The sequence below is a fragment of the Hyperoodon ampullatus genome, assembly GCF_949752795.1.
Source record: "Hyperoodon ampullatus genome assembly, chromosome: 7".
NCBI lineage: Eukaryota > Metazoa > Chordata > Mammalia > Artiodactyla > Ziphiidae > Hyperoodon > Hyperoodon ampullatus.
In genome coordinates, this window is record NC_136920.1 from 57,827,037 (window position 1) to 57,838,339 (window position 11,303).

Genomic DNA, 11,303 nt, shown 5'->3' on the forward strand with positions numbered 1-11,303 from the left:
GACTTAAGAACTCTGGGGATTATAACTGCAGGATAGAAATTAATGTTATAAACCTTGACAAAGTAAAATTACTAATATTTTTGAGAGTCCAAAGGAAATATGAACAAGGGTACAAAGTTAATATCTTCTAAAATTGAAATGAGAAATTAAAAATGACTCCAATCTCTTAATATTTTTATAACCTTTTAATTTTTTAATCATTATGTTGTTTTTAAGAATTAGTATCTCTTGAGCTGAATATACATTTAGCTGACCTTCACTGGTTTCTCCAGTTTCATTTCTGTTTCTTTTCCTTCTATTAAATTTAACTAAAATAAAATTTAACTATTTATATATGTATATATATATATTTTTTCAGATTATTTTCCACTATAGGTTATTGCAAGATATTGAATATGGGGAGGAATAAATTAGGAGTATGGGATTAACAGTTACAAACTACTACACATAAAAATAGATAAGCAACAAGGATTTACTATATAGCACAGGGAACTATTTATATTTTTAGTGGGACATGTAATAATAAAAAATAAAAGAAGCTTCATTTCGAAAATAAATAAAGAGGTTCTGTCCCAGCCAATGAACTAGCAAAACTGCTGGCTTCCTCCCACAGTCTCAACTTCAAAGAGCCAAAGAGGAAAAACACCAGGATGCTGAGAAAACTGTACAAAATCTGTGGTGTGACAGGGCCTTTTTAGAACTGGTATATTGGTTTGGGCAGGAGGCAACCTTGAAAAGTTTTAAGAGGAGGGCTTCCCTGGTGGCGCAGTGGTTGAGAGTCCACCTGCCGGTGCAGGGGACACGGGTTCGTGCCCCAGTCCGGGAAGATCCCATATGCCGCAGAGCGGCTGGGCCCGTGAGCCATGGCCGTTGAGCCTGTGCGTCCGGAGCCTGTGCTCCGCAATGGGAGAGGCCACAACAGTGAGAGGCCCGCGTACCGCAAACAAACAAACAAACAAAAAAAGTTGTAAGAGGAGAAAACAAAAGGGGGGCTATTGGAGTTCTGCTTTGCCTTCTCTCTCATCACTGTCTCGGGACAGAAACTGCCTGCCTCCCACACCAGCAGCAACTCAGAACTCCATTCCAAGTGGCCTCAGCAAAATCAGGGCAGTACAGAAACACTTCTGAGGAACTGAGAAACATAGATGTGAATAACTGATTTAGGCATTTTCCCAGGCACTGTTCACCTCCAAAACCCCAGAACTAAGTAAGTATAGTCTAATTACAGTCTGACCTTAATACTGCTTCTGCCTGTGGGGCAGCGGGGTGACTTGACCTCCTGAGGACTGTCTTGTTGGGGAGGGAGGGATTGATTGTGATTTTCTCCAACTGGGGGTTCAGCTGCTCTGCACATCCTAAGCTAATTGGGACTGACAGAGTTTGGGTCTGGCCTTCCTTCATATGCATTGCCTGATAGTGCTAAACCAACACCAACAGGGGAAAATGAATTAGTAGACTAAAATAACAAGGCATTTGAGGTGCACAACCATTTTTAAGGAGAAACAATATACTGGGTGAAATATTTCAACAATATCAGAAATATTAAAGAAGAGAGACCGAGAATTATAGTTAGCTTATTAAATATACGTATAATGACACTGTAAGACATTAACCATGTATAACACAAACAAAGAAACAGAAAAGATCCATACAGAAATAAAGATGAAAAGTATAGTAGTGGAAATAAAGAATACTATCTATGAAGTTAACAAAAGAATAGATATAACTGAGAAACCATTAGGAAATTGAAGGACTACATTGGAAAAATGTGCCCAGAATTAAGAATGAAAGAACAAAGAGGAAGAAATATTTAATATTAGATATTTTTCTAAAACCCACTAAGAGATATGGAGAATTTCAACAGAGAACAGGAAACTAGGGTAAAGAATCAGATAATAATTCTAAAATTGAAAAATACAATAACTGAAATTAAAATTCAATGGATGAGTTTAACAGCAAATTAGACTGCTGAATGAAAAAATGAGCTGGAACATATGTCAAAATAAAATATCCAGAATTAGGCATGAGACAACCAAAGCATGACAAATACAGAAGAGAATATAAGAGATATACGGAATGAAGAAAGAAGGTCTAACAGGGAGCCCCAGAGGCAATGGGGAGACAAAATGGGGAAAAAGCAATATATGATCTAATGACCAAGAAGTTTTCAAAACTGACTGAAGACATCAATCTATATATACTCAAGTAATCCTATAAACCCTAATCAGGATAAACAGGCATATCATAGTAAAGTTGCTAAAAACCAAAGACTGATAAAAATTCTTAAAGCAGCCAGAGAAAAAAGACAAATTTCCTTCAAGGAACAACCTTTATACACTGACACAGATTTTTCAACAGAAGCAAAGGAAATAGAAGATCATGTAATAATATTTTTAAAGTGATGTTAGTAAATAATTGTCAACCAAAAATTCTATACCCAGTAAAAGTATCCTTTAAAAAAGAAAACCAAATAAAGTCATTTTATGACAAACAAAAGCTGAAAGAATTCATCATCATCAAGTTCACAGTAAAGGGTGTTTCAAGCAAAAGGAAACCAAATCCTAATGATAGATGGGCAGGAACAGACAGAGTGAGATTACCCACACACCCACCCACACACAATGTTACTTAGCAACAACTAACTAACTCCATGGTCCTTATAATGACCATCTCAAATACTAGGGATATTAAGCCAGTGCTAACTCAATATCCCCTCCCAATTCACTACACATGTAAGACCTTTGCACAGGAAACTCAAGACATTGTTGAGAGAAATTAAAAAGACCTAAAGAAAGAGAGGGATATACCATGCTCATATATTGGAACACTCAATGCTGTAAAAATGTCAAATTTTCCCAAAATGATGTATATATACAATGAAATTCCAATAAAAATCCAAGCAGAGTTTTGTGCATGTATGTGTGGAAATTTAAAAACTGATTCTAAAATGTAAATGTAGAGAGCCAAGAATAGAAAAGATAATCTTGAGCAGAAGGTGGAGAGGAGGAAGGAGAAAGAAGAAAGAGGTGGAGAAGAAATAGGGAGAAGAAGTATTTGAAGAAGAAAGTGGATTAGAAGGAGGCGGGGAAGAGAAAGGAAGAAGGGGAGGAGAAGTAGGCGTGAAGGATGAGAGGGATTTGAGGAGAGTGAAGAATATCTACGTACCAAATAGTGCAGTAGAGAATGGGAGAGTGAGCTGACACTAAGATTTTGGGGTGATGCTGAAGATCCAGTTAAGATGGGTGAGGATTTGGGGTTAAGGAGACTCAGGTCCCCAGCATAACAGAGTTCTCTGAAGAATTCTCCAGACATGTTGTTTCATCTGATGTTCACAACATGCCTGTGTGGAAGAGATTATTTTCCCCATTGTATAAGTGAACCAAGCAGGGGGATGACCAGCCCGTGTCACGCTATGAGTTGGTGGTGGATCCCCAACCATAGAGCCTGTGGCAGAGCTGGGTGCCTGGGGAAGGGGGCCAAAATCTGCTCACGTGGGCTTCCTCTGCAGGAGCCTGGGCAGCTGAGACAGTGTGTGGAGCTCGTTTGTGTGTCGTGAACAAGTCCCTGGCTCCTTCTGGGCCTCAATATCCCTATCTGGACAGATGGACAGTGGGGTTCTATGGTACAGGTCTATGGTTCTGGAACCCCGTCTTCTGTCCATCCCCTCTCCACAATGGGAGGGTGGCACAGAGCTCTGCCTGCATTCAAGGCAGTGGAGGGGCCCCCACAGGGAGGGAGCTCAGAACACAGGGAGCTCAGGAAGCAGTCAGTGATATACGAGGACAAGGCACTCTGAGAACAAAGCCCTCCCCTAGGCCTTTCTTTTCATATTCCTGAGGTAAACAACCTGCCCCTGGGGTGGGGTCGGGGAAGAAAACAAGACCAGGCTGGGCAGCAGGAGACCAGGATTCCAGTTAGGCTTTGTCACGGCCTTGCAATGTGTCCCTCACCAAGTCCTTACCCATCTCTGAGCTTCACTCCTCTCCCTGTAAGATGAGGGGCTTGGATCAAGATGTCTTGAAAGGCCCATCTGAATCTGACCCTTTGGAATGTTAAAAGTTGCTTATAGATTTGGAGATCTCAATGTTCTTTTTTAAAAAATATTTATTTATTTATTTATTTATAACCTCTTTATTGGAGTATAATTGCTTGATCTCAATATTCTTGAAAAGGGGCTGCCTTCAATGGATATTCTGAATTAACTACTCCCCACTGCATTTTCCTTTGAATCAAATTGGTAACACTCATTCATTCAACACGCATCTATGAAGAAGATCCTATAAGCTAGGCATAGGAAATAGAGAGATGAACTAGATAAAATTCCTATCCTCATGGAGTCTACATTCAAGTGAGAACACAGACAACAAGTAAAGAAATGAACAAGATAATTACAGTTTATATAGCACTATTAATGAAATAAACCATCTCCAAAATACATAAATAAATAAACCATCAGATACATGGATGGCAGACCTAGCCAATAAGTGTGACTTCAAATAGGTCACTTTTCCATTATGGGTCTCTTTTCTTTCTCTAGAAGAATAACAATCCCAGGCTGGGGGAGGGGATGAGCACAGGGTGATTTTCTTGCTGCACTGCCACCAAAGTGAGAGGACCGGAGTTCTTTGGGGGGAAACAGTTCATCCATGATCCAGGTGAGAAGAGCAGACTCACCCTCAGGTCACAGGGGGAAGGGGAGAACAGATGGGGGAAGGGAGAGAGAACCCACAACCAATATCACTGAGCACTTGCTCTGGGCAGTGCACTGTGTCAGGGGATTTAGGTCACCATTTCAAAGTCTCACGACAAACAAACCAGCCATGTGGGCATCTGTGTCCCCATTTTATAGAGGAGGAAACAGGTGTTGAGAGAGATGATGTGACTTTATACAGTGGCAGAAAGAGGATTCAAGATCAGTTTCTCTGACTCCAAATCTGATGCTGATTCGGGTATTAGAAAGATTTTAATGAGATAAAAATAAGTATAATACTGAGACTTTGTATTCTTTGGAAAGGGAAGGGAAGAGATGTGTGAGGGCTGAGAGGTTAGGAGAGTCTTCCTGGAGCAGGTGCGTTGTCAGCTGGGCTTTTGAGTGTAAGTGGGTTTGAGCCAAAGAAGAAGAGAGAAACAGAGAGCATGGGGCATTGGACTGAGACCTGGTCACTGGCTCAAGTGAGAGGTGCCTAAAGGTGGCTCAGGAAAGATGAGGCTGGAAGTGTGGGCTGGCCCAATTAAGAGTCCAGGGTGCCTCACTGTGGATTATGGTCTTGGTTTCTGGACATTCAGGAACTGTAGGAGGTGTGCAAACAGGGAAGGGATATAGTACAGGAGAGAAGAATTGAAGTCACAAGACCTAAGTGGTGTCATGCTTCCCCCACTTATTAGTTGCTTGACCCTAGACAGTTTACTTAATTTCTCTGAAGCTCAAATACTTCATCTATGACATGCCTGACTTAAGAGTTGTGTTCATTATTTTTATCGTCAAGGACCTGGTCCAGGATCCATCATTTAGCAAGTGTTCAATAGATGTCTATTAAATGAATTAAGATTAAAAACTGCCTATCCCAAAGACCTAAACATAAGAGCTAAAAGTATAAAACTCTTAGAACAAAACAGAGGAAAAGCTTCATGACACTGGATTTGGCAATGATTTTTTGGATATGACAACAAAAGCATAGGCAACAAAAGAAAAAAAAGATAAATTTTTATTCTTTTCTTTGTCAAAGGATACTATCAAAAGGAGTAAAAAGGCAACCCAAAAAATGGGAGAAAATATTTGCAAAGCATATATCTGATAAGGGATTAACATCCAGAATACATAAAGAATGCCTACAGGGCTTCCCTGGTGGCGCAGTGGGTGAGAGTCCGCCTGCCGATGCAGGGGACACAGGTTCAAGGCCTGGTCCGGGAAGATCCCACATGCCACGGAGCAACCAAACCCATGCGCCACAACTACTGAAGCCCATGCACCTAGAGCCCATGCTCCATAACAAGAGAAACCACCGCAATGAGAAGCCCGTGCATCCCTATGAAGAGTAGTCCCCGCTCTCTGCAACTACAGAAAAGCCTGCACACAGCAACGAAGACCCAACACAGCCAAAAAAATAAATAAAATTTAAAAACTATACATATTAAAAAAAATAAAAATGGGCCAAAGACTTGAATAGACATCTCTCCAAAGAAGATATACAAAAGGGCCTTAAGCACATGAAAGGATGCTCAACATCATATTAGGGAAATGCAAATCAAAACCACAGTGAAATACCACTTCACCCATCAGAATGACTATCATCAAAACAAACTAACAAATAAAAACAAGTGTTGGCAAGGATGTGGGAAAACCGGAACCCTTGTGCATTGCTGTTGGATCATGAATGTAAAGGCCTAGCCTGGGGCCTGGCCCCTAGTGAGTGCTCAGTACAGGACAATGCTACAGAGGTGATGGTGATGACGCACTTCATACAGTGCAACACTAAAGTTCTGTTCTTAGATGTTGAAAACAGTTCTGTGATTATCTTTGCACTTGTACTTTTCCTGTAAGTGAACAGGGTACCCCTGAGGTCTGCTCTCCCCTCAGAGGGACCCAGCACAGGACGGATGGGCCTGCCTCAGTCACACACTCACATACCTATCTCCCTTCTCCCCACCTCCCAAGGTTCCAGATGCCCTAATTGGCCTCCAGAGGGGAAACAGATTTCATTGAAGGGCCCTAATTAATCCCTAGAAATCTGGGTCCCCACATTCTCCTCACTCTACACCAACTCCCCAGTTACTTGTTCCAGACAAGAAAGGAACTTTGCAGACTCCCTGAGGAAAGAGAGGCCTTGGGGGGAGGTCACGTGTGTGCTCTGTGCTGACAGTCATAATGAGGGCCAGGAGATCCTGCCTCATCAAAGCAGACCTGGAACTTGCAAAATGAATGCTAAGTACGTTTCCCTGCACCTGTTCTGGCTGGACACCCACACCCAGCTTTGCCCCAGGCTATAGGCATTTGTGTTCTCACCTGGCTTCCCATGGGCATCTAATTCTGGTGGCTCTGTTCATAGAGCTCAGGCTGTCCCATGGTTCTGGAGGCATGGTCTGTGTCACTGCCCTGGCAGGGCATCACTGATGGAGGTCCTGCTCTCACAAGAGGTACTTCCATCACACACTTCTGCTCGTCCTTCAAGGCCCAGAGCAAACACTCCTTTGTAAGTCTTAGCCGAATTCCAGAGAGGCCACCTCGCCCTTCCTGGGGCACCCATGGTTTGTGGCTCCTGGCCACAGTCTTAGGACTGTCGGCCCTGGAGCAGAACTGGTCATGTGCATCTCACTCTTCCTGGCCAGACCCCAGATCCACAAGCACGTAGAAGCTGAGGCAGAGGAGGCCTCTTTCTTGGTTCTATTCTGCTGTCATCTTTACTCCAAAGTGGATGCCCTGCACTGCATTCATAGTTATTATTTAACAACAGGTTCTATAGTGAAATAGAAAAAAATACATAAAAATTTCCTTACCGCAGGACTCCTCTGAGCCTTCATTATGTTCATGACCTTTGTGAGTCTCTAAAAGGTTATTGAGATGCAACAGTTCCTAAACTTTTTTGACTACATATCTTTTTGACTGACTCTCGAGCATCTTATGGGACCAGTACTCTATAGAATCGCTCTGGAAAATTCTGACCTAGATTACAACTCACATGTACCCAGTCCAACTGGGGGAAAGATCATTTTACAGCTTCACCTTATACCACATGTCCAAATAAACCCTGAGTTAAAGAATGAAATGTGGAAAATGAAACTATAAAAACTAAAGGAAGGGGCTTCCCTGGTGGCGCAGTGGTTGAGAGTCCACCTGCCAATGCAGGGGACATGGGTTCGTGCCCCGGTCCAGGAAGATCCCACATTCCACAGAACGGCTAGGCCCATGAGCCATGGCTGCTGAGCCTGCGCGTCCGGAGCCTGTGCTCCGCAATGGGAGAGGCCACAACAGTGAGAGGCCCGCGTACCGCAAAAAAAAAAAAAAAAAAAACAAACTAAAGGAGGGCTTCCCTGGTGGCGCAGTGGTTAAGAATCTGCCTGCCAATGCAAGGGATTGGCAGGGACATGGGTTCGAGTCCTGGTCCAGGAGAATCACACATGCCGCGGAGCAACTAAGCCCGAGCGCCACAACTACTGAGCCTGCACTCAACAGCCCGCAGGGCACAACTACTGAGCCCACATGCTACAACTACTGAAGCCTGTGCACCTAGAGACTGTGCTCCGCAACAAGAGAAGCCACTGCAATGAGAAGCCCGCACACCGCAATGAAGAGTAGCTCCCACTCGCCACAAGTAGAGAAAGCCCGTGCACAGAACGAAGACCCAACACAGCCAAAAATAAATAAATTAAATAAATTTAAAAAAAAAAAACTAAAGGAAAAGTAGCTCTGGACTGTGGATTCTCCGAGCCTGGCACTGGGCCTAGTTCACAGTGTTCTGTCATTGTTTGCAGAATGAACTCAGGGTTTATGATGTCACTAACAGACAAGCTATGTAGGTACCTCGATTTTGCATCTTGAATAGGCTGCTTCAGCTGTTAGACTGACACGCTTCCATTTTGACCATATTCCTCCTATGAAATTACATCTAGGAAACTAATAACCTGACCCTTGAAAAAGCTCTCTGATGGTGCCAGCTAATGTGACATCACATTGGGCCTGCATAAAATAGCCTTTCGTCCAAAGTGACTTTCCCATGGTCCTCTTTCTGGACTCTGAGCTCCTGCAGGGCAGGCTGTGCCCATCCCCTTCAGTGAGCACGAGCCCTACTCAGCAGTCTCTGCAAAACCTCTGGGCAGGTTTCTGGCTCACCATCCTATGTCATCGGTTGGAATGTGGTATGCTGGGTGGGCTCCTGGTTGGGGACCTGGGGCCTTGGATTTTGGTCTCAGGTCTGGTCCTAACGTTCTAGGACAACTCGGGAAATCCTACCCCACCCCGAACCTCAGTCAGGTAAAGTTCAGAGACCTGCAAACCCTGAAAGAATAGAACCAGCAATGAGGGTGGGAGCTCAATCAGCAGAAGGCCCTGCCCCTCCCTAAGCCTGTCCTGCTAGGCTCTCTCACCCTGAGGTGGGATAATCCAGATGCCCCTCCTACCCACACCTCTGGAGTGTTCTGTTTCTTTCATAGTCCTACTCCAGCCCATGTCCCCACCCCAGACAGTGGGTGCAGAAGCCCCGGCTCTGGCTCTGCACTGACTTGCTAGGTGGCCACTGTCCCCTCTGGACCTCAGTTTCTCCATCTGTACAATGGGGGATTATAGGAGATCACCTCTGGGCCCGCTGGGGCTCAGAAATTCTCTGGTCATCAGCAGCAGGAGGGAGAACAGGCAGCATCCTTCCCACCTGAAGCTGTGGGGACTCCACAGAACAGGCACCCTTTGGGGCTCGGATCTCCAGAAGCTTCTGGAGGGGCTGGAGCAGGGGCCTAGGCAAAACGCTGACCCCACCCCGTGCTGTCTTCAGGGCTCCGGCGCCTCCAGTGGCCAGTTTGGGAAGCCCAGGCCTGGCGTCAGAGCTGAAGAGAGGGCAGGGGGAGGGCCTGGGAGAAGGGCTTGAGCAAAGGCACGGAGGAGGGGAGCGGGGAGGCCAGCCTGCGGGTGCAGACAGCTGGGGGAGCTGGGGGACAGGTGGACAAGACAGGGCCAGGTCATGCAGGGTCTTCAATGCCAAGCTGAGGAGCTCAACTGAGGGCAGCTGAGGGAGGGTTTGGCCCAGGGAGGGGCAGGCGTGGTCAGATATATGCTTTAGAAGGGTCGCTCAGACTGGAGATTAAGGAGCAGGTGGCGGAGGCTGGGAGACCAGCGGAGAGGCTACAGCACTGATCTTGGAAGAAAAGATGGGTACCGAGGTAAAAGCAGTGGCTCTAATGGAGGGGGACAGATGGATTTGGGGGACACTTAGAAGGGGAGCTGCAGATCTTAGCCTCTGACTGGCTCTGGGCTTGGGGTCCTACTTGCCTCCGTGAACAGGGACAGAAATCTTACAGGTAGGGACTCTGACACCTGAAGATGTCAAAGGCCCAGGTCACACAGCAGGAGGTGGGGGGACACACTGGTCCAGAACCCAGGCGCCTGGCTACCAGCCCCGACCCCTCTCCCACAGCAGCACAAATTATAGAGATGAGACTACACAGTTTCCACGGGCCTCGGACGCCAAGCCCGGGAATGCAGAGCATCAGGGAACATAGCAATTTCTTCATATTTGGCGGCATTTCTGGATTTTCTTTTTGCCTTCCCACAACAGGGAGCCTTCCAGTGCTGATGCTAAAACACACAGCCTGGAAGCTTGTGGGCCAACTCAACCCCCTCAGTCTTTTATAAGGAGAAAGCACAAAGCTCAGAGAGGGAACGAGAATCACCTAAAGCCACACAGCAAGTTAGTCGCCCAGATTTTCCAAAATCCCAGAACAGCTCTTCCACACCCTGGTAATAAAACACAGAAGCCCGAAACAATAGGCCTAGAGAAGGAAGGATCTGACCCAAGATCATCACAAGTGGGTGGCAGAAGCAGGACCTTGGGCCTGGGTCAGACCTCTGGGGCCAGTGCAATAGCCAACTAGTTGTCTCCCCTTCTGTGGCCTCCCCTCCATGGCTGCAGCCCTGTGAGGAATTCTGTGTCCTGACTCCTTCCCCTAGCCATCCTTGTGCCCCCATCTGTCTTGCTGGGGCTAGTGCTGGGACATCTCCAGGCTGTCTTCAGTTATGAGCCAATAAATATGAGATGTGCTAGGCGAGGAGAGGCTGCTCGGGCCAGCCTCACCACCACCGCACTCCTGCCAGCCTCTGCGCCAAGGAAGATTGGATTTTGTGTTGTTCATTTTTTATCTCCATGTCAGATGGGGAGATACAGGGCGTGGGCAGTGGATGATTTTATCCTTCCCCCACTATCGGGTGCAGCACTGAGATGGAGTATGTGATGTCCTCAGGCAGCCTGCTGCCCTCATGTGGGGAGGTCCCCCACACCAAGCCACCAGCCCTGGGCTCCTTCTCTCTGCTGGGTCAAAATGACATGCAAAGAAGAAAGAGTGCTGGGTAGGAAGACAAGGGACCTGGGTTCAAGCCTTGGCCCTGCTGCCGATGCACTCTGCGACCTTGGGCAAGTGTCTGAAGACATTGTGTGTCCCTTCTCTATACCAAGCCCTGTTCAGGGAGGCAGGGGCCACAAAGAAACATCAGACCTACTCCCTGTCCTCAAGGAGCTGGCAGTCAACTCCCAGTAAACAGACATCCATGGAGGGGTGGCAGACACTGGCGATGGTGTGAAGGATGAGGATTTTCCAGGAAG